Source organism: Nomascus leucogenys, chromosome 7b, assembly GCF_006542625.1.
Source record: "Nomascus leucogenys isolate Asia chromosome 7b, Asia_NLE_v1, whole genome shotgun sequence".
Lineage (NCBI taxonomy): Eukaryota > Metazoa > Chordata > Mammalia > Primates > Hylobatidae > Nomascus > Nomascus leucogenys.
Window position 1 is genome coordinate 101,284,231 of NC_044387.1, and position 24,048 is coordinate 101,308,278.

Genomic DNA, 24,048 nt, shown 5'->3' on the forward strand with positions numbered 1-24,048 from the left:
AAGTCCCCAATAGATTATTAAATGCAATGAATATGACTGATTTGTTAAGAACTTTGCTGCAGTAATGTCCTTGAGTTCATGCCATGGAACTGCTTTAAAAGTAAGGTCATTGTAGAATAGATTGTTTTGCTGACTTAGCAATTAACTGCTCTAAATAGTGTCTAAGACTAATGTACCTCATTTTCTATCTCTGGTTAATAAAATGACATTGTTTCCCACATATTTGACATCTGAAATTTCTCTTTCTTTTAAACATTTTTTATAATCTATTCAGTTTTCCTATGTAGATGAAAAATTATTTCAACCTAGAGCTTATAAAATAATCACACATTAAAATTTGTTTTGTCTAGATTAATGTTATGCTGTACCCCATTTTAATGCATTAACCTTGACAAAAGAACATTTCAGCCTCCTTTAAAAGCAATAAACTTTTAATATCAGCTGATGTTTACCAAGATTCTTGTTCTCAGTGAAATTTTATTTTCATTAACATCCAAGTATACTCTTTTAATTCCTTTTGTGTTTTTAAAATATTTATAATGCCATTCATGAATCACTCCACTGCATCATCATACATTAACTTTGTTTTTTAAAACAATGTCAGCAAATTTCCTCATGTGTATTGCTTTATTTGAGCATCAAACCCCCAAACGAAACCAACAATAGAGTCAGCATCTCACTTCACAAAGAAAAGTGTGAGGCTCAGAATCTCCCCCAGCTCTCCGGCCAGCTTTGGCTCCAGTTCAGGGCCATCTTCTGATGTAAACCTCAGAACTCATTCTGTGCCACCCAATTGCTGCTCTTTCTAAAGAAGAGAATATTGAGCATGAAGGATGAGATGTATCTTTTAACCACCCTCTCCTACCTTAATGCTAAGTCTTACATACTGAAAAATCCTTGCTATTGTGGAATTATTGTATCTTTCCTGGTATGATTTACAGTAAAACACACCTTTGCTAAAGCATTCAAATCATCCACTTCAAATTGGCTGTGGCCCACTCTTTCTGGGTTGAAGCACGTAGTCTAAAAAAAAACAGGGCGTGTCTTATATATAAGTTATATAATATAAACTTGCCAAGAGTGAGTGAGGGACAGTCTCTCTGTCCCTGTTGCCCAAAACAAGTTGGGCAGAAATTTTGCTTTAGTTTGTGCAGCTCCGATATGGTGTTATTTTAAAGGGAACTTATCACTTATACTCCTGTGAGGGAGCAAAGATGTGATAAGATAAAAGAAATGAAGCTTCAAGTTATCTTTCTAATCCTCCTACCTGGGATTACTTTCAAAGAGTGTGTCTGCTCTTATCTCAGGGGAAATTCCCCTTCCTCTGGACTACAACATTCTGGTAAAGTATTTTAGAAAACATGGGATACTGTTTGTGAAGATAACAAAAATACCTATCTTTTGAGAGTCTCTTACATAGAATACTGTATCAAATATATTTATTCTTTTAGCTTATTTCTGGACCCTTACTCCTTTTCCAAAGACAAAGTGTCAATGGAGAACAAATAAATTTTTCTTCTATGTGCTCAAAAGATTGTCTGAGGTGGGCTTTTCATCACAGCTTTCAGATTCTAGTCTAAGCTTTAATTTTGTGTGTGAATAAGTGATTACCAATGCAAAGGCAGTTCTGCCATAGAAAGACCAACAGCTAATCAGTTATCCCATTAAGCACATTTTTAAGCTTACCTTGCCTTGAAGTAAGAGTATTTTATAGAAAGAAATGAACGCACAGGTTATCTGCAAACTATATATCTCAGGCAAAAACCTATTTTTCCATGCAAGAAAGTGGTATCCAAAGGATTAAAATTATATATTAGTTTACTAATCTTAAAAGGAGGAAGGTTTAATGCAAATATCACACTATTCTAAATAGCAAGGAAGAAAAAAGGCAACGGTTTTAAAAATGCCAAAAACTTCCTATTTTCTCAACAACATGCAATCAGAGACAGAGTTTCAAGGACAAAAAGCATGTGTGTGTGCATGCATTTCAACTCTAAAAAGAATAAAAGAAACTTCTCACAGCTGGAGCACAGTAGTGTTCTAATCAACAGAAGGACATGTAGGGAGTTGAAGTAGGTTTTCATTTCTGAGTACACACATTTATGTTATTTTCAAGAGGTTTTTAATTTAATTTCATGTATATATGTAGAAGCCAGGATTCTTGCAAACTTTTTTAAGGTTTCAGTATATACCAACTTACATCACAATTTCTAGATTTAACTGAAAGCTTTAAAGGAATTGAGTGAGAATCAAACATCTAAATAAAGATTTCCCATAATCTTCCACGTTTTCATGAAACAGCAAAGAAAAAAGTTGCTTGTTTCTGTTAGAAGCAATTAGAGAGCCATCTCATCTCTTTGAGGGTGAGATTTATTACTTGGGAGTTAAGGGTACCTTTCTTATTCATCATAACAGCCACCTGAAATATCTTTATCTAGTAACTTAACACATACTTTGATTATAGCCCTGAATTTGACTTGCCACATCAGAACCAAACACAATCAATTCTGTTAAATATAATTTGGAGATATTGATGTATTCGCTGGTGTTTTGTTTAGACTTCATTTTAGTGCATTATTTAGTGCTGATTTCACATTAATAGGCATTTCATTTTACCCCTGGTTCTGAGATTTTAAAAATCATGCTTCAGTTTATATGCAAATATTGAAACAAGAATGTAAAATAGTTCTAAACTCTAAATGTTTTCCCTTATCAAAGTTCCAGAAAAATGCATCACTCAAATTGTATATAGTAAAAAATATATTAGAGAAAGTTTCTCTATTTTCTTTTTCAAATTAAGATTAACCAAATTATCTTAGATATGACTGATACAAAATTGGGGGGAATCAAATAGAAATCATCAGTGTATGTGTTCTCTAAAATATGTTACTTTCCATTCAGTAAATGTTAGGTACTTCTTCCTTAGAAGTATATTTCATGCTATGGATAGAAAGGAAAAGAATGAGTTGACCCCAACTCTAAGAAGTTAATAGAACAGCTTCAGTTGATAAGTGAAAGACACGCACACGCACACACACACACACACACACACACACAGAGAGAGAGAGAGAGAGAAAGGTTACTAAGAATAAAAGAAACTGGTTTTCAAAATGAGTTGGAAGGTAGGAAGCACTTGTAAAGGGTAGGGTAGACTAGAATAGGTTCAACTTGGGCCATATCGGTCAAGAGAGACCTGGAAAATGATGTGGCTATGAACTGATGGATGATGCAGGCAGAAGAGAAGATACAGAAGACCATTTGTTGTCAGTTGGTTTATCGGGAAGCAGAGGCTTAGATGGGGTTTGGGGCTCAGGATGTTTATTTGGAACGCACTCTTAAGCAGAATTGGACAGTGGGAGGAGTTAAACCATGGCATGAGCCTGACAAAGCCTCAGCCAACCCAGCAAGATGTCAGGAACCTGCATGTCCCATCACAGCATCTTGCATTAGGCCAAAATGGATCTTTAGACTCTTCCTGGGTTGATCACCAGGAGTGTAAGGGACTTGACCTTGGCCTAGGTGGCCTTCTGCAGCCGAGGCTGTCCCTGAAGTTTTTGAGACCTGGAGACTGTCGCTGATCACATTGACCACGGATAGGCAGGAAGTCCTTACTTGAAGGAAGATATGGGTGCCCCAGACTCACATCTGCCATACCAACGCATGAGGAAGAGCACACATCAGATGTTGGAGGAAGGTATAAGCAAGGTGTGTTTAGGGTGGACAGTCACTAGTGATGAAACCTCGGAGTTGAGAGTCATAGCAGATCACAATCTCAAAAAAACAGAGCACCTTGCTGGGAAAGTACTTAAATGCTGGTGTGAGGATTTTGCTCTTCATAGAGGAAGAAGTGTAAATTAAATGAGAATGTGGCAAAGCAGCACTTGGGAAAGATTTTGTATGTGCTTTTGAAGGCCTTGTATCTATTAGGAAAATAGGGAGAGGTGAGGGAAGCAGGATGATAATGCTTGTTAAAAATGACTTCTGCTGTTGAGCATGGTGGCTCACACCTATAATCCCAGCACTCTGGGAGTCCGAGACGGCAGATCACTTGAGGTCAAGAGTTTGAGACCAGCCTGGCTAACGTGGTGAAACCCTGTCTCTACTAAAAATACAAAAATTAGCCAGGCATGGTGGTGTGCAACTGTAATCCCAGCTACTTGGGAGGCTAAGGCAGTAGACTCATTTGAACCCGGGAAGCAGAGGCTTCAGTAAGTCACAACTGAGCCTCTGCACTCCAACCTTCAGTAAGTCATGACTGAGCCTCTGCACTCCAAGACTCCATCTCAAAAAATAAAACTCCTGCACGTAGATATGAAAGATAGTATGTTAGAGCAAACACACCTGAAACTGCTAAAGTATTTCAGGAAAATATGCTGTTTAAACAAGTAACTTTGGGCAAAACAGACTTTTGACCAAACAGGTTATTCAAAACTTTTTTTTTTTAAGTTCATGTCTGCTCTGCAACCAGAAGTTGGCACATATTTGACTCATTCCAATCAATCAACTGGCCCCTCATTTACCAAATGTTTACTGAATACCTACTAAGTGAATGAATTTTGTTCCCTGTTATGAGTAGCTCACAATGTAATGAGGGAGATAAAATGAATAGATAATTTGTAATACAGCATTATCACTATAGGAACACAGGAAATGGGTGGTGAGGGTGGTAATAATTTCACCTGGAAGTGACTCTCCAGCTAAGGACTTTGTGTTCTATGATAAAATGATAAGGAAACATTAAAGGAAGTAATAAGACTACACTAATGTTTTAGAAAGGTGACCTGTGATAGTTAGAAAATGGAAAACCAAGTTGGAAAGCTATTGCAAGAGCTCAGATACTAGAGAAAAGATGGTAATTAAGATTTATTAAGCACCTATTATGTGCCCCACTCTGTTCTAATTATATATATATATAAAATTTAATCTTCACAATAGTGAAGTTTAAAATGAGTGATAATGTTTGGATTTTTCTTATAATTATATCAACTCAATGTTGGCTTCTAACATTGGCAAACTCAGGTGATTAAGAATTGTGGTTGATGTCATCAATAACAATTTTAAAAAAGCAAAGATAAAATTTAGAAAAATTAAGAGGACCATTGTGAAAGATAAGCATCATTGCTTAAGAGAAAGAAAATGACATTAATAGAACAGGAAATATTGTTTAAGAAGTAAAAGTTAATTCTTTTGTGCAAAATTCAACTAATTTATAAAAATCACTACACACCTTCACATACACACACTAAAATATTGAGGGAGAAATATCAGTAAACATGGAAAGGAGGATATAAAACCAGAGTATGCTTTTAAACTCAATATGCTTGAGCAACAATAAATAGAATGGCAACATATTTACAGAGGAACAAAATTAGCCTAAGGAAAATACTCTTAAAATACAGTGAAATCCACTAAAATGGTCACAGTCAGCATCCAGCTTGGGGGTGTGCATGTGTGTGTATTTAATCTCAATTATGAGCCTTGGAAGAGAGAAATAAAAAGGAAAGGATAAAAGAAAACACAAAAGGTATTAATATTTGTAGAGAATTTAAAGACAGTTTGCAACACCCATGAATACCATCACTCTCATTACTGACTTCTTCATTACATTCATCTCTAACATTATAAATATGCAAATTGTGTGTATATATACACATGTATATATATATGTGTGTGTGTATATACATATACACATACACACACACACACACACACACACACACACGTACATGCAGTCCCTCTCCCCCACATCATAAGTTCCATGATACTGGGTTTTGCCGTGTTCAAAACTGTGTCAAAAATTGTGTCTTGGCACATGCTAGATGTTAGTATTCATTGAATGCTAAATGAATGAGATGTACATATGATTTCTTTTTATTTTATGGTTAAGAAATAACATAGTATTTCTTAAATTTTAAGAAAAACTGAATAAACTTACATTCACTTGCTCAAGATCTCCAGTGTGGAGCCAAATTTTGAACCCAAGTTCAATTGGTCTAATGACTATATCTTTTGCTGTATAAGCACTGCCTTTTGAGATGTTAAAGAACCATCTCCCATTAGACTTTTCTTTAATTTACCTGATTTGATTTTGTGTGGTATATAAAACATGAGGAAGGATGATGGTGAATTATATAGGCATGGTGGCAAGGCCCACCTTTAGTCCTAGCCACTTGGTAGGTTGAGGTGGGAGGATCACTTGAGCCCAGGAGATTGTAGTGAGCTATGATCATGCTACTGCACTCCAGCTTGGGAAACACAGCTGGACCCTGTCTCTATAATAAATAAAATTTTTAAAATGAAAAGGAGATATGATGGTGTATTTCTTAGTCCATTTGTGACTGCTATAACAAAATACCATAAACCAGGTGGCTTATAAATAAGCATAAATTTATTTCTCACAGTTCTGGAGCTGGGAAATACAAGTTCAGTATCTAGGAGAGGACCCACTTCCCAGTTCACAGACAGTGCCTTTTAGCTGTGTCCTCAGTAGAAGGGGTGATAGAGCTTCTTGGGGCTCTTTTATGAAAGCAGTAATCTCATTCATGAGGGCCTCTAAAGACTTAATCACCCTCCCAAATGCCCCACCTCTTAATCACCTTGAGAGTCAGGATTTCAACACATGAAATCGGGGCGGGGGGGGTTCCAGGGAGGGGACAAACATTGAGACTGTAGCAGATTACCACTGAAACATCTTTAAAGATTAAGTTCATGGTTCACAGCAGCTTTATAAAACAAAAACGGATTCTTGAAAATTCACAATATGCATCTTTTCACTTTGTGGACAAATGATGATGTAAATAATATTCTATTTTAAAGTTGTAATATGTCTATCTGCACCAAACATTTTGTTATACTTTAATGGTTGTAGAAAACAATTAGTGAATTTTGAATTCGCGTGAAGCCAATCTTATTTATTATCATTTTAATGATAAAACATAAGTGGTAAGAGGCAGAGATCTAAGGATTTTTTGTGGTCATTGTTTTTAACATGCTGGGCAAATCAGTTCATTAATTATCTCTTTTTCATGAGAAACACCAAAGTAAAAGTACTTAGCTGGCTCCTCTTGGATGTTAGAGAATGAACACAGTTCCTGTGAACTTAACACAGGCTGATGAATACCATTAAGTTACGAGCTCTTTTGATAATCACAAAAAGGATGCCCCGATGTATCTATATATAATGGTCTTATTTTTGCCAGACTCCTGATTGGTAGTAATTACTTTAGCAGAATGAATGTTGAGATCACTGTTGTGTATATTAAGACAGGAATCAATACAATGAATCATAGTTAATGTATTTTGCACATAAGATGTGAACTGAGCTTCTAACACCTTTCTTTTTATATTTACTTGTTTGTCACTGAAATTTTGGGGATCATTCTAATTTAGTAGTGATCATATAAATATATTTATAATTTTCATAATTTAAAAAATCAATTTCACAGTTGTTAATGCAGCTGCTGTTTTATTAAAATGAAGCAGAAGAGGTAAAACTGCGTGGTGAATGTATACACTTAAAACATTTCTTGTATACTTCCTCATTGCTCTAATAAAACAAAAGTTATATTCTCATTTGTTATCTATGTCTAATGTCTCACAAATACTTTTTTTTTTTTTTTTTGAGACGGAGTCTCACTCTGTCACTCAGGCTGGAGTACAGTTGCGCAATCTCGGCTGACTGCAGCCTCCCCCTCAAGCTATTCTCCTGCCTCAGTCTCCCGAGTAGGTGGGACTACAGGTGTGTGCTACCACACCCGGCTAATTTTTTTGTATTTTTAGTAGTGATGGGGTTTCACCTTGTTAGCCAGGATGGTCTTGACCTCCTGACCTCGTGATCTGCCAACCTCAGCCTCCCAAAGTGCTGGGATTACAGGCGTGAGCCACTGCACCTGGCCCTCACAAATACTTTTATACAGCCACTAAAGAATACTTTAGTCCTTTAGTTCGTATTATGCAGCTGTCTTTCTACAGATTAGCTTTTATTATTACTCATTAATTCTGGTAGAGTTGTTCTGCCCTTTTTGGCGTTTTAGTTTTTCTTTATCTCTAAAAGCACCCTGGTCACACAGGCACGTGTGTGTGCATACGCAGAGCATAACTGCCATGTATTCTCTTTCTTCTTCTCCTCCTCCACTTGCTTCTCTTTCTCCCTTGCTCATTATTAGTTGTTGATTGCGTCTAGTATCTCTCCCTGGGATATTTTGCTAACGTATGAAATGGTGTTGGTATGTGCAGTGCTTGGCCCTGTAATTGGTTAACATTAACAACCTGAGCTTTGTTGTATTTGTAAACGTGTTTGTTATTACAAAATACTTGCTGAATTTTGACATCTTTTTTTTAATATTCTAATATAATTTATCTTTAACTAAGAAATTATTTGTTGTTTTTTGATGGCACTTGCATGTTGAATCCAGTGTTGCTAATTGTAATGCTTATTACATTCCTTACCTAATTTCTGCTTACATTTTCCGAAAGTGACACCTGCCTTTTCCCTCCCTCCCATGTTTAAGAATATTTAAATCCCAGTGAGTCTTTTTGTTGTTGCTGTTGTTTTATTTTAACCTGATGCATAATCTGGTGATAGTGTTCTGCCATTTGAAATTTCACAAAAACTTTGCACAATGTACATTTCTTCAAAGCCACTTGCAAGTATTCCACTTCATTGAGATCAAGATTTTTCATCTTTAAAAAGCAGATACTGTAATAAATATTGCCTATCTCAAAGGGTCGTTATGAGAATTTAATAAAGTCATATGTGGAAAATACCTAATAAAGTGCCTAGCCTGTGGCTGACATTAGTTTTTACTATTTTTCTGTATGATTGTTAGGATCTATAATTTTTCAAATACGTAAGTAATTTTGCAACAAAAAGTCGTAGTTTAACACTTAAGGCCATTGGCATTTGTCAAAATTCAGATCTTTCTGCTTGATTGAAAGAGTGAATAGTAATATATTTTTTCCTAGAATATTTTTGGGTAATGTTAGATATGTGAGTCTTTATTACAAGAAACTATGATGCTAAACGTTCGTATTTTCAATGCCTTACCAACCTATTTCCTCATGTCAAAATAAATAATAACCTCTGAAATTGGTAGTTTTATCTAGTCTAATTCCTTCTGTTAAACCATAGTAATTATTAGAAAGAGTAATTCGGTGGTAGAGGGAACAGAAAGAAAAGATGACTCTGTATTTCTAATTTACCTAAGAAACAGAAATAAAAGGGTCAGTGGGGGAAACACACCACAGTAAGTTTAACTTTCTGTTAAGCCCTAAAACAGCTCAGTCAGTGTAGATCAGGTACAATAGCACCTCTTTTATCCCCATCTCTCTTTTTTTTTTTTTTCCAAAAGCAACAAAAATATATGCTTAGCTCCGGGGAAGAACTGCTTTCCTCAAGCTGGAAGCCTGTACAACTGTCATCTCCAATACACTTCTACACCTATTTTACAGAGAAAATTCTTGCATTTCCTGGGTTTGTGAATGGTTAGTTTCAAAGTTCCTTTTAAGACAGTTTTACAAGCCCTTTAACTCTGCATAAACCCACAGAGAGTTTCCTTCTCTAAGTTTACAAAAGCTGGTCCCTGAGCTATGGGATAAGAAATAAGTCACCACATCTTTGTGGTGTGTGTGTGTGTGGTGTGTGGTGTGTGGTGTGGTGTGTTACTTTGAACCTATTAAATTGGTACTAAAGGACTAAAGGTCAGATGCAAAACCCTTGAAAAAAAATCAAAAATTTTCTTTGCATTTTGAGTATTAGTTATTTCCCTATGATAACTTATCTCATAGTGATTTCATTACGTTAAGTTGTTGTGTTTTATTTATTGTATTTGTTTGAATTCTAAAAGTGGCAGAAATTTTACATAGTAATTCCCAATTCAGTGCATGTTTTCATTAAAATAACCACTTAAAAATGACATGTATTACCTGCCCCCGGTTTTAAGACTGAAATCAGTAACAGGGTAATAATTTCAGTGAACATTCTGGATTAGATTGGTTCTGTACTGGATTACATGGATACGTGATCCTAGGATCCATGAATATGTAAGATATAATAGTGATAGGGACAGGAGGCAGGGAAATTCTGGGCCCTACCCTCAAGCCTGGAACCACAGCCCAAAGTGAGAACATACATTCCTGTTTTCACACTCGAATGTTGCCTTTTCCAAAACCACCCATGGTCCAGCCCATCCCCCATCCTGTGCCCATAAAAACCCCAGGCTCTGCTGGCAGAGAAAGGAGAAGAGGAGAAGCAGATGAACGTCAGAGACTATGGTCGGATGTTGGAGAGAAGTAGCTTGCCTTCAGAAGGACAGCTTGACAGTGTGACTTCAGATAAGAGTCCGGCTGGAAACCGCTAAACTTCAGGGGAAGATCACCTTCCCACTTCATCTCCTTTCCAGCTCCCCTTCCTGCTGAGAGCCACTTCCAACAGCAATAAAATCCTCTGCATTCACCACCCTTCAATTCATTTGTGCAACCTGATTTTTCCTGGACACCGAACAAGAGCTCGAGTACCACGGGTGTAGATGCAAAAGGCTGTCACACTGACCCTCTGCCCTTGCTGGCAGAAAGTAGCCACTTCACACAAAAAGGCAGAGGGCCCACTGAGCTGTTAACACTTTAGCTGTCCATGGACATGGCAGAGCTAAAAGTGCACTATAACATGTGTATTCTGGGGCTTCTGGAGTCATGGACACCCCCTGGATGCTGCCATGAGGCCACTATGGAGTTCATTTCTGCCAGCACCCAAAAGCGCTCTCCCCGGCTCCTGCACCAGCTCACCTGCATACTCCCTCCTGCCAGGGGTTGAGCACAGAGGATTCAAGTGAATGGAGTTTGCCCCTGCCAATGCCAAAGCAGCTGGCTAGCTCCAGCACTCGCATTCCAGTTCCCGCCTGAGAAGGAGCCAGGGGAAATTTCCTGTTTCAGTAGATATGTAATATCCATGAATAGGCAGTAAGTAATAGATTATAGATGAACATTGCCACACTGTGAAGTGCAAAAATAAATATAGCAATTGTGGGAGAAAAAGTCAACTTAGATTTGATAGACATCTAATCCTATGTCTGTGCGACCACTTCCCCTAAAAATTTTATGCCTGAAACCACCAAGAATCACCTTGCTCCTTATATAAGCTGCCGACAGTTTTTCTGTCTAGTTTTATTCATTTAGCCACAATAACGTTCACTCCGCTTCAAGGCTGCCCTGAGGCACCCTATATCCAGCTCATGTCAGGATGTCTTGATGCAGCTTCTAAGCATGAAGTCTTGCAGCCTCCTGGAAGCTCTGCAAAGACAGCCGCAGGTGATTAGATGAAACGGACAGCAATACCTATAGTAAGTGCTTGAATCCCATGCCTACTCCAAAATATGTGCCCTAGGCAAGAACCCAATTTACTCCCCCTGGGGCCAACTTTGAACAATCCCTTTCCTCTGTGTTTGGGTAGAAATGTTGGCACCACAGAATCTGCAGTAATGTCGCATCTTTTAGAAGATAATTTGCACTCATTAAAAATGACTATAATTCATAACTACTGTAAATCAGTCAAATTTCTCCCTTAAATAAAATCATCGCATTATATTGAGGCCGAATTCAAAGTTTCAGTTGCCCACATTTTAATGAGTGGTGAGTTACGTGAAGGAGAGTAAAGATTTTGTGCATTTAGACTTAATTCTTTATTTTTAACTAGCATAGTTACGTTGGAAATATGTAAGCACCAAGGTTTCAGAACTATCTGCAACTCAAGATGCGATATAAAATGTATTCTATTTAATGAGCTCTGCATTCCATTGACTCTTGAACTATACATCAATTGCATGCCCCTTTCAACATTCAAACTGTTTAGCTCCCACTAATAGGTACATTAAGAAGAATCTTGCTACAAATATGAACGCAGACATCATAGCTATATGCATTTCTGCCTAGGCTCACACTTTTTTAAAAGCTCCTAAGAGAAATCTTCACAAAGATAAACTGTAACCCTTTTTGTGCAGTGTTTGCTAATGGAGAAAGATATGATGTGCATTTTTTCTGTACACAGCTGAACTAGTGTACAACAATATCAACTAGGAAAAAATGAGAGAGTTGGAATAATCACTGTGTCATTATGGACATAGGCAATTGATGAATCGTTTAGCTCTCTTTATGTCTTTGAATGCCTTTGGGGAAAAAGTGTGAAAATAACACATTTAAAATTGTACATTGAATCACGATGCTATCATAGTACTTTGAAAACAGTGATGGATGTTTTTAAATAGAAAGTGGGCTAAATGAGTCCTGAAATATTACAAAGGTAATCTATACTCATAAGTAAACAGTTAATAATCTCAGAAGAGAGATTTAGAAGGAACATTATTCATTTGCTAGTGTTTCAGATGGCTTTTGACTAATTACCTATTAAGAAAGAGAAAATTATCTGAACTCTAGAATAAAATTCACGCAAATGCTGTCTGCTAAAAAAGAAAAAAAATGAAAGAAAATCATTCATTAAAAAGACACTTAAGAAAAAAGCTTACTACTTGTGTTTCTAACAGAATGTGAAAGTAGTCTTACTCTTATACATTGTTTTTAACATGTTTGTGAAAATAGAACTTTGTAAATCAGCTTAAATAGTAGGTTTAATAATGAGCGTCTTTAAGAAGTCAGTATGAATTGTGTGTTATCATCTTCTTGGTTGTGGATCTTTAGAAAAAAATATTTAGGTGAATGTTAATATTCATAGCTAGTCACAGAAGAAAATATTCTTGCTTTGTTTCTCTCTCTCTGTCACACATACACACACATACACACACACACACACACACACACACACACCCATACATGTATAGTTTCTCTTTATTGGAGAGCTTATTGGTTTAGATAATAAATTTCAAACAAATCGCAAAATATGATTTTGGAGATTGTTAGTGGCATGGAACTATTTAATTTCTTTTCCATAAAATCATAAAAGTACCTCCATAATGGGAGCAAAATATAGGAATGAAATCAAACTCTGTATGCTTACTAAAGCATTGATTTTTTTCTTCTATATTATTGCACATTGGTGTTGTATGCTGTGGAATACTGTATTTTGGACTTTGGACTTTTTTGGTAGAGAGTCAAATATTTTCTATAGACATTGTATTTTGAAATTTGTGGAAATATTACAGTGTGGAAAAATAACATATCAGAAAAATATAAGTGTTTATAAATCTGCCAGTAACACATACCTTAAATGAGATTATTCTGCAAATGGTAGAATTTGAGTTCTCCTGGAATTTAAAATAAGTACAGATTTAGTCATTAACATGAAATTCCCTTGTAACCATATATATAAATACAGTCATAGTGTTATTTTCATAAAACATGGTGAGTGGTTACACAAATACCTCATGAAACATATAAGCTAACCATTTCCCTTCATTCTGCATAAATTGGCCATGCAATTTTGCTATATAAATGTAACCTGCAATGCAATTTGATAACCTTTCAAATGGTTTCTGCAGTCGAAAAAAATCTTGAATTATATTATGTATGTTACTAATATTGGCTTCTCTGCAAGGTTGAGTAAACAGAAAATAAAATGAAAGCATCTGCAGAAAGTGATGCTGGTATGAACTACTGCCATAACATTTCATTCCAATCAGAATCACTGTTTACTTTCAATATTAAGACCAGCAGTAGGTAAGACCACTGGCTGGAAATTAAAAGCTAATCTATGGAAAATTGTGGCCAAGGGATGTGTAGTCTACATTTGAACATTTGTTAAATAAATAATGAAACATAAGAAAGACACCAAACCCTTTCAGAAATCCTTGGATTTTATTTATACCCTGAATCCCACACCAGCAGGCTGCAATTCTCACAGTGGGGCCATTTTGACCATCCAGGGCCTGGAGTGAGCCACAGCTCATCAGACAATGTCCTTCTCATTTGCTTAGTCAATTGTTTTTAAAGAGCTTTGAGATTTCTTTTGCAGGGAAGTTGATTTTTTTTGGAACGTACTACTCATTTTGGTTTTTTGAACTTCTTCTTTCCAGTAAAACTGCTATAAAACCTCTTCCAATTCACACTGCAATTTGATGAATTACCTTCTCATTATAAATGTGTTTTAAAGTGCTACTGCAGAGAATGAGGTGTTTGGAAATAACAAATAGTTACAGGGCAAATGAAAAGCTGTACATTGAAATGCTTTGAGTTCTGAGTATACCAATAAGCAGTTCATTTAATTCCTTCGAGCATCTGTGTATTACATGATTATTATTAGGCAGGGTTATTTGATTAATATAAAATAGAATGCGTCTGTGCTGGAGAAGACTCCCACATCAGGTGTATGACAGGCCTGACCTATGAGCAAACCACAGAATCCAGTGGAGTCTGGTTTGTAATTAAGGGCAATGATACATGACATCTTCTAGCCATGCGGTGAAGTGAGGTGACCTTACTGAGCTATGTAACTTCATGATTTTGTAATCATTTCTTTTAAGGGTTTAAAAGTTCATTTTATATTGCAAATACGCTCAAGAATAAATGCACAGCAAATCTGTGTGAGATAAGTTTATTCTCCATCTTAAAACCAGACTTATCAATGTTCCTAATTCCTCCCCAGCCGATTTATTGTCTATTCCTGGTATACTCATTTTAATGAAATCCGAAGTATTAGAATTATGCAATCGCTCATCACAGGACATCCGAGGGTTTAACCTGACCAAAGAGAACATGTCTGTCATCCCATACCAAAGAGATCGGAGACTTTAAGGCTGATTTTTTACTGTTTCAGCATTATTACCATCTTTTTTTTTTTTTTATTTTAGTAAAACAGCATTTCATCTCAACCTAAAAGGTTTCTAAACTTTTATCATTTTGTGATGGTGTTTTAATATTTTTGGAGTTCCAGCCAATTATTAAAATCAGATTGGCTGTATAAAATGAAACAAGGAATTCAACATCAGTTTTAATTTGACTGACTTATTGATAGGGTCAGCCACTGCAAACCCTGACTTACCTGTGTTACAATTAAACCACTTGTTTCACACATCTGCATAGAACATACTTCATCCCTGGAACCAGAACATGCGGTGCAGTAAGTGCGGCTCTCACCTGGCTTCCCTCAAGTAAGCTGACAGCAGTAGCAATATCTAGTGGAATGACATGTTCCTTAGGATTTGGAGTAGCATGAATACAACGGGTGCAAAGGAGTCAGTGTCTAGCCCTTTCCCCTACTTTTGATTTAGAAGAGATATAAAACCAGGGCCCAGGGAAGGGTAGGCCTTCTCAAATTCTTGCTGAACCAATAAAGCAATGAATTAACTAATAGCTTTATTTCTGAAAAGGGCTTCTGAATAATTCATATTAGGTAAAATTTTACTTAATTTATTAGAGTTTAAGAAGCAGAAGTATGTTAATAATTATTTGCTGTACTTTTTGTTTTTTTCTTTTCTAAAAATGGGTAAAGATACTAAGGGTTAGACAAGTTTCGTGATCTGTCCAAGACTACAGGGCCAGAGAAAGTATAAACTAAAATGCAGGATCCTCTACTTCCTCTACTCACAGTTCAAAGTACTTTTCTTTCCACTGTATCCTTTTTTTTTTTTTTTTTTTTTTTTTTTTGAGATGCAGTCTCGTCTTGCCCTGTCGCCCAGGCTGGAGGGCAGTGGTGTGATCTCAGCTCACTGCAACCTCCACTTCCTGGGTTCAAGTGATTCTCATGCCACAGCCTCCCAAGTAGCTAGGATTACAGGTGCACGCCACCATTCCTAGCTAATTTTGTATTTCTTAGTAGAGATGGGGTTTCACCATGTTTTCCAGGCTGGTCTCGAACTCTTGACCTCAAGTGATTGGCCTGCGTTGGCCTCTAAGTTCAAAATTATTTTAATCTTGATGCTTATTGTGAAAAAGAAGTTAAAATGTCCAGTCTTGGAATTACTGAAGACTAACAATAATTTTAAACAAATATTTGTGTTCTGAATATAACAGTCTATCTGGTATACATTGATTCATTCATTCATCTGATAACAACTTGTTGAAAGGCTGATAGACAGTAAGAAACCCAAGAAATACAGACCTATACTCATTGTGACAGACACTAGAATCATGGTTAGAAGGATAAGTCACAGGAAAGATGATGATAAATAAATGAAAATATTCAGTATTATTTTGATTTCTAGAAGACATAAATGTCTTACTTTTATTATGACCCATTATCTTTACCAAATGGCTTTTATTATAAAGAGCCCATGTAACACATAGATATATTGAAAAGTAAATTACAAAAAGTACCAGCAGAATAAAATATTAGGTGGAAAATTACCAAACTCCATCGTTTTCAGTTATGAATAGACCGAATTGATCTCTGGTTCTACACATTGTCCAAGTGAACACAGAGTATGTCTCTCCAGCTGGAAAGAGGAAACTTAGTTTGATTCAGACATTTCTCAGTTTCTGTTGTGACTTTTCCTGTTTTAGCAGAATTATATATTTTTTACTTTATCTCCAGCGGGTTAATGAGGTTTATTAAGTGGGAGAGCTCCATCAGTAAGTTATACTGCATTTTATTTATTCTTTTATGGTTATTCAAATAATTCAGGATGACATAATTTAAAGACAAAAAAACTCATCAACATTGCATGCCTATGTGTCTGTTTCACAAATTACTACAGCATATATAAATAATAAAAACTCAGCACCAAGAAACGCAATATTCATCTATGGTTATTCTTTTCAACTAGCTGTTTAGGGTAACTTTCAGATACCTATAAATATATACAATTATCATTTTTAAGCACAGTATTATAAAATGCATTATACTAATATATATAGTCTCTTTCCCTCTGTCTCTATAGAGAAAATATATACATATATAAATATAAATGTATAAAATATGTAAACAAATAAATATATATATATTTATATGTCTATATATATCCTCACCATAATTGGCTGGGCATGGTGGATATATACACAGAATAGATAGATATAGATATATGTGTGTGTGTGTGTGTGTGTGTGTGTGTGTGTGTGTATATATATAAATATATAGAGAGATCCTAAATACAGAGAGATAGAATATATATATTCTAGTATTTTGGTATACATCGGTTCATTCATTCATTTGATAGTGACTTGTTGAAAGGACTGATAGCAAGGAGCCAAGAAATACAGACCTGTACTCATTGTGACAGACAGTAGAATCATAGTTAGAAGGATAAGTCACTGGAGAGATGATGAAAAATAAATGAATATATTCCTATATATCTAGCTATATAACATATAACTGAATATAATACATAACCTATGTAATACATATATAATATATAACATAATAACTGAAAAAGATGGAGTTTGGTAATTTTCTGACATTTTACATAATATATATTTTATACATATAACATTTTATATAATATATATACTATATAACCTATATAATTTAAAATTATGGAGTTTGGTAATTTTCTGACATTTACATAATATATGTTTTTTATATATAACATTTTATATAATATGTATACTATATAACCTATATAACAACTGAAAATGATGGAGTTTGGTAATTTTCTATCTGACATTTTATTCTGCTGGTACTTTTTGTAATTTACTTTCCAACAAATCTATGCTTTACATGGGCTGTTTATAATAAAAGTTATTTGGTAAAGATAATGGGTCATAATAAAAGTAAATAAACATTGACTTCTTCTAGCACAGGGCTTTCCCTAACAGTGATTGCATTTTAAATTTCTACAGTTAGGTAGCGCAGGGCCCTTATACAAATGTATTTTATTTTTAAGGGTTTGTTTGTGAAAGAATGACTCACCCAGCCTGGAAACTGGGTGGTCCATCAGACCTCATTCCAGCTAGCACAGGGCTTTCCCTAACAGCGACCTGTTTCAGGACATAGATATTTGTTTGCTTGTGACAGCTGCCTTTGGGGTTTTCTAAATACAGAGAGAGATCCTTGGTTTCTCTCTCTCTTTCTGTCTCTCTCTCTCTCTCTCTCTCTACCTATCTATAGATATACAGATGTGTGAGTATATGTGTATATATATATATTATCTATATATAGATATATTGTATTTATCTATATATATACATATATCTCTATATATGTTGTATATATCTATATATATACAATTGAAATATATTAGTGACTCTATATGTAGATATAGATATGTATAGATATAGATATGTATATACATATCTATAGAGAGAGAGAGACAGAGTCACTCTGTTGCCCAGGCTGATCTCGAACTCCTGGCTTTAAGCAATTCTCCCACCTCAGCCTCCCAAAATGTTGAGATAACAAGTGTGAGCCACTGCTCCCAGGCTAGAATATTTTTTATCTTCAAATAAAAAGTAACATATAAGCTCTCTAGTTGAAAGAAAGTAGCTGAAAATAGAATATAAGGTTATTATTAAGGAACATTGTCTTTTGTAAGTTTTATTGCATTCTGTGCTGAAAGATTCTATTTCTGAAACAGTTTTTACCTTATGTAGCCTTATATAAGAGCAATACTGGTATGAAACAAAAAGCCTAAATAGGTTTTTTTTAAACTTTAAATATAGATTAAGGAACATATTGGCCAGTCAAAATATCTAGCGAGGGGCCAACTGTAAATGATGCAGTGACATATACACAAGGTACACCAGCTCACAGCGCTTTTCTCCATTCATGGACCTTTCATAAGCCACAGCTACACCAAGGCTGAGGTCTATAGACCTAAAGGAGCAACTTACTTTTGTATTCCAGTTTCTGTCTTATTATAATGTGACTATAAACTGAGTCACTGGCAATCACACAAAGCCTTGTTTACAGAGTATCTGTACATCAATGGTATTACTGCATACAGGCCCTCTCCAGAAACATTAAGAATGGTATGGAAATGTAATATTACTATGTAATATTCTTGTTTTGCATTTCCAGATTATTTTGACCATTCTATGGAGACAGAAAATGTAAAACACTGAGAGAAGAATAGTTCCCTAAAAGAACTTTTCAAAAAAGTAAATTTGAATGGGCATATATAAATACAGATGTATGTAGGTCAAATGAAATTAGCTGCTTAGTGAAATGAATTTTTTATTGTTTGCTCTGGCAAACATCCAGAAATGGCCAACAGCTAAGCAGCCAGAGATTTTTTTGTTGAGCACCCAAATTTATCTATTTCATTTTAATTTACCATACACAATAAAGTAATTAAAGCAATTACTGTTTTATTGTTTGCCTGTTTCAAGGATTTAAGGGAAGTTAAATGAGGCACAATGGCCCACCTGCTAAAACATCTCGAACTTACATTGCATTTCAGAGCATTTGCTCCAAAGCCCTGGCGTGCTTGGCTTAGATATTAAACACCCCATGTGTTGTATGTCTTAGTACCTGAAGATAACTTCCAATAAATTTAAAGTATAAAATAATCCGGTATGGTATAAAAGTAACAACATCCTTTACTATGAAGCCTGCGTGCTGTCTGTAAATACCTATGGTTCACGCACATTTTACCCACTATTTCAAAAACAGTCAATGAAAATCTGGCCAGACATCGGTATTTAATTTTCCCCATGCTAAGTTTCAGACTCCATGTTGAGGTTCAGCTGCTGAGAACTGGAAACGAATATGAGTTTTTTTTATTGTCTTGTTCTGAAGAACGGAGACCACAGGATTCTGTGAGGTGAGCTTGTTGAACCCTCATCTTGCTAAAGGTGCACAGCTCTCCCTGGTGACTAAAACGCACTGTCTGTTGTGAATGGCTTTGTTTAAGCCTCAGTTTTAATAGAGCCAGAGGCAAATGTAACAGTATTTTAAGGTACGTTTGCCTGGTAGCTGCTGTAAATGTTTTAGAGGTATTTATAAGACAACATTTTTTGTATGCAAATTTTTATACAATCCACGTGGTAAATGAGTGCATTTCCACATGAAGTCTATGATAACACAGCATTTTGATGTTCTCTGTTCGTAAGAATGTCATAGTTCACCATTGATAGGAGTGTATGTTTTTAATTTTCTTGTCTAGCCAACTATTTGCTTTCTGTGGTGTTAACTATTTTTTTCCTTTTTATTCAGTTGTGTTGCTTTAATTCTTCCCCCAAAGAGTTTGAGTATTTTATGAACCTTCACATTTTGACCTGTAAATCATCAATCTTACAACCTTTAATTTGGAAAAAAATTACAAAGAGCTGAAAACTGACTTTCTGAACCAAAATTGCTTTCTTAACATACATTTTTAAAGAGGGAAATTACTATGACAGGTTGATTGCAATTTACACCATCATCTTCTGTGGATTACAAGTATTTTAAGGTTCATAATTTCCATAATTATTTTTTCTGCCTATAAAAATGCTTCAAATTTAATTTAAAATAACATCTGTATTAATTTTTATCATTTAGGATGAAAGTTGATTGTTTCTAGAGCTTGTAATTCTCTGAAGTGTTGCATATCAAACTGTGTTCTCTACAGAATTTAAATCATAAAATAAAATGTGCGTATTTTCCCCTGCAGGAATTCTATTTGAATCAAGCCCATCTTTAATTCTTGTCTGAATGCACCATTAATAATTTATTAACATTTATTGTAGTTTATACCGTACAACTTAATACACCTTAAGCTGTTTTAAATACATATAAATTACAATTTGAATATTATTTTATACAGCTTCTTCAGTGCTTGATTCATCTGTTACAAATTTAAATAATCTCCTCATTGTACTGGGCATTTGGGGATACTAATTGCAGGAACAGGGTTTAAGTAGGAGAAACTGAAGTCAAACTGTTAAGTGCCTGATTGCAGTAGGAGGTGCCACTCCGTGATTTTGTGTCTCTTCGTTTGCTTTAATTAAAAAATAACACTCTTTAAAATATTTTGGGGCTGCTAGAATGAGTAGGTGGGAGTAAATTTTTGAGTGATTACAGTTTAAAATCCAGAGATAGTATAAAATGTAATGCATTCATTACAAACAGTATTAACAATAGCTTTTGCAAGAAAAGGATCTTGGAGTAAAAGTTAATTTCAAAAGGTTCAAGTGTTTTCATTCTACAAAATTGGGAAATGGAAGTGTATATTAAATAATTTGGAAATGAAAATGTGTATTAAATTTATGACACTGTCTGCTCCTAAAATGGTAAATGATTAGCTATAGAAAGAATGCAAATAAGACCTCCTTTCTCTTTTGATGTGATACTCCAAGATATCAGAGCACCATCCAAACAGGGGAATACTAAGTTTAAAAAATTATTTTTGCAATCTATTCCTACATTACAGAGCATACTGCTCTATTTAATATATTTCAAACCTGAAGGATTTGTTATACAGAAAACAGTCTAGAGCAAACATGTGTATGTGTATTTATTGCACTTATTTACATATATATGACATAGTTACATTTATATATGTACATATATTTTTCTACACTATTTTCTGCATGCACACACATGTATATATGCTGTATAGGAAGTATTCTAGATTCCTTTTGAATGCTTATTGCATGTTACTTACATAATTAGGACCATCTGCTCTTTTATTACAAACTTCTGAGAACTGTGGCATTCTGTGACATGACTGCAAATCATTAAGCAGCCTGTTAAAAGAATAAGTATCCGCATACTACCAAGAGATCCTCAAAAATCTTGCACGGATATAATTTATGATCCTGAAGAAGTAATGGATTAGTGAATGACAATTACAAAACATTCTTTTACTGGTGAATGTTGTTTAACATTTTATGTATAAATAATGCTTATTTTCCAAGAGTAAAGAAAAATGTAGAGGAAGCTGCAAAGATAATCTCCCTGTCCTAAGAAGTACATATTTAAAGAATAATATCAACATCACGACAGCATAGTTAAACATATCCCAGAATGAAATTGTCTGTATTTATGCTAATGTTAAGGCACAGCAGCACCACTCACCCAACAAGATTTTAGAATTACATACTGTATTAGAAACCAAATAAATTCCTTTGTTGTTGCCTTCTACAATAATTGGTTTTTATTACAGATTTAGCTGGTCATATAAATAGCTGAATTCTGAATTTTAAAATGGATAAGGTTGAGGCCGGGCACGGTGGCTCACACCTGTAATCCCAACACTTTGGAAGGCTGAGGCGGGCAGATCACTTGAGATCAGGAGTTCGAGACCAGCCTGACCAACATGGTGAAACCCTGTCTCTACGAAAAATAGAAAAATTAGGCAGTTGTGGTGGCAGATGCCTGTAATCCCAGCTGCAGCAGGAGAATCGCTTGAACCCAGGAGGTGGAGGATGCAGTGAGCCTAGATCACACCACTGCACTCCAGCCTGGGTGACGCGGTTAGACTCCATCTCAAATAAATAATAAAATGGAAAAGTTTGAAATATCGTTACCAGGTTATTTTTTAAAATAGCTCAAGAAGCAATAAAAAATTTATCTTTGGTTTAACTTGTTTTTTGGTTTTTAACTTATTCCAGATCTCAATACTCTTGTGTACTCACATGCAATGTAGGTTTCCCATAATCAACTTTATGCATTCTCTCATAGTTTATAAAAAAGTAATTGTATTTACATTTTTTTTTTTTTTTGAGACGGAGTTTCGCTCTGTCACCCAGGCTGGAGTGCCGTGGCGCGATCTGGGCTCACTGCAAGCTCCGCCTCCTGGGTTCACGCCATTCTCCTGCCTCAGCCTCCCGAGTAGCTGGGACTACAGGTGCCCGCCACCACGCCCGGCTAGTTTTTTGTATTTTTAGTAGAGACGGGGTTTCACCATGTTAGCCAGGATGGTCTCGATCTCCTGACCTCGTGATCCGCCCACCTCGGCCTCCCAAAGTGCTGGGATTACAGGCGTGAGCCACTTCACCCGGCCATATTTACGTTCAACTTTAAGATGTGTTAAAAGTTACTCTTTCCACAAACTGATGTCTTCTCCTCATTGAGGGGACATTCCTTGGTCATTCTCTTAAGCACATTGCCACTATCTCTTCCTTCTATAAGGTGATCTAAAAGATGATCTTAAGAAACAATTACCATTCTCATTTTAAGGATTTCAGTCTGTAAAGTTAAAGAACCAGGTAAGTGTGTAATGTTCCCCTGTTTGGATGGTGTCTGAGATTGCAGTGACATTCTGAGCCAGTTTGCTGTGCCATTCCTGAGCGCCGACTGCACTCGGACCCTGGCTAGGCATTTTGAAAGTGCAGGACTCTAGACATCAGCAGGCAAAATGTAAATGGATCAAAAACTGTTTCATCACATTCACTAAACTATCTCCATATTATTACTATAATTTTATAGAAGAAAAAATGTTTTATTTAAAAAGTCTTGTCTAGTAATAACCTTGATCAAGAATAACAGGATTTCTTCATAACTTCAGCTCAAAACATATGTTGAACTTTACCAACAAAATTACCAAAAAGTCACATTAGATTCTGTGGATAAATCCTTATCACTTCCTCTGAAATGTTATTTGTCTAGGATATTGGCAAAAACTTTTACCATGGTTTGGGCTTTTTTTTTTTAAATTACTTAGAATGCAGTAATTTTTGGACGACAATCCCTAGGGATGAAATCTATTGTCTGTTTATGAAGCTACAAGCATGGTAAGAAATGTTAAGGATTGAACAAGCAGCTTTTAGACTTCATTCAGTTTACAGAGATCTACCTTATATTTCTGCTTTGAACATTAAATGTTAAAAGCAAATGATCTAAAAAAAGAAAAATGGCTCTGGATTCATAATAATGGTGAAAAGAGATATACAGCACAAATTATTAGGGATTGGCTGGTTGCAGTGGCTCACACCTGTAATCCCAGCACTTTGGGAGGTTGAGGTGGACGGATCACCTGAGGTCAGTTCGTGACCAGCCTGGCCAACATGGTGAAAACCCATCTCTACTAAAAATACAGAAATTAGCCGGGCATGGTGGTGCACACCTGTGGTCCCAGCTACTAAGGAGGCTGAGGCAGGAGAATTGTTTGAATTCAGGAGGTGGAGGTTGCAGTGAGCTGAGATGGCACCACTGCACTACAGCCTGGGTGACAGAGCAAGACTCTGTCTCAAAAAAAAAATTAAATAGGGATTAATTTTGTTGGGGTGGGAGCAATGATTCATTATCAA

At 35.6% G+C, this 24,048-nt stretch overlaps 1 long non-coding RNA gene across 1 annotated transcript in view; it reads right to left on the reverse strand.

The window, feature by feature from the left end:
* Positions 1-413: 413 nt before the first annotated feature.
* The window catches only part of LOC100607839, a 94,929-nt gene continuing 71,294 nt past the window's right edge, over positions 414-24,048 (reverse strand). Inside the window, exon 3 of the long non-coding RNA XR_178567.2 lies at positions 414-805. This is a non-coding gene — a long non-coding RNA (uncharacterized LOC100607839). The remainder of the gene's footprint in view (positions 806-24,048) is intronic.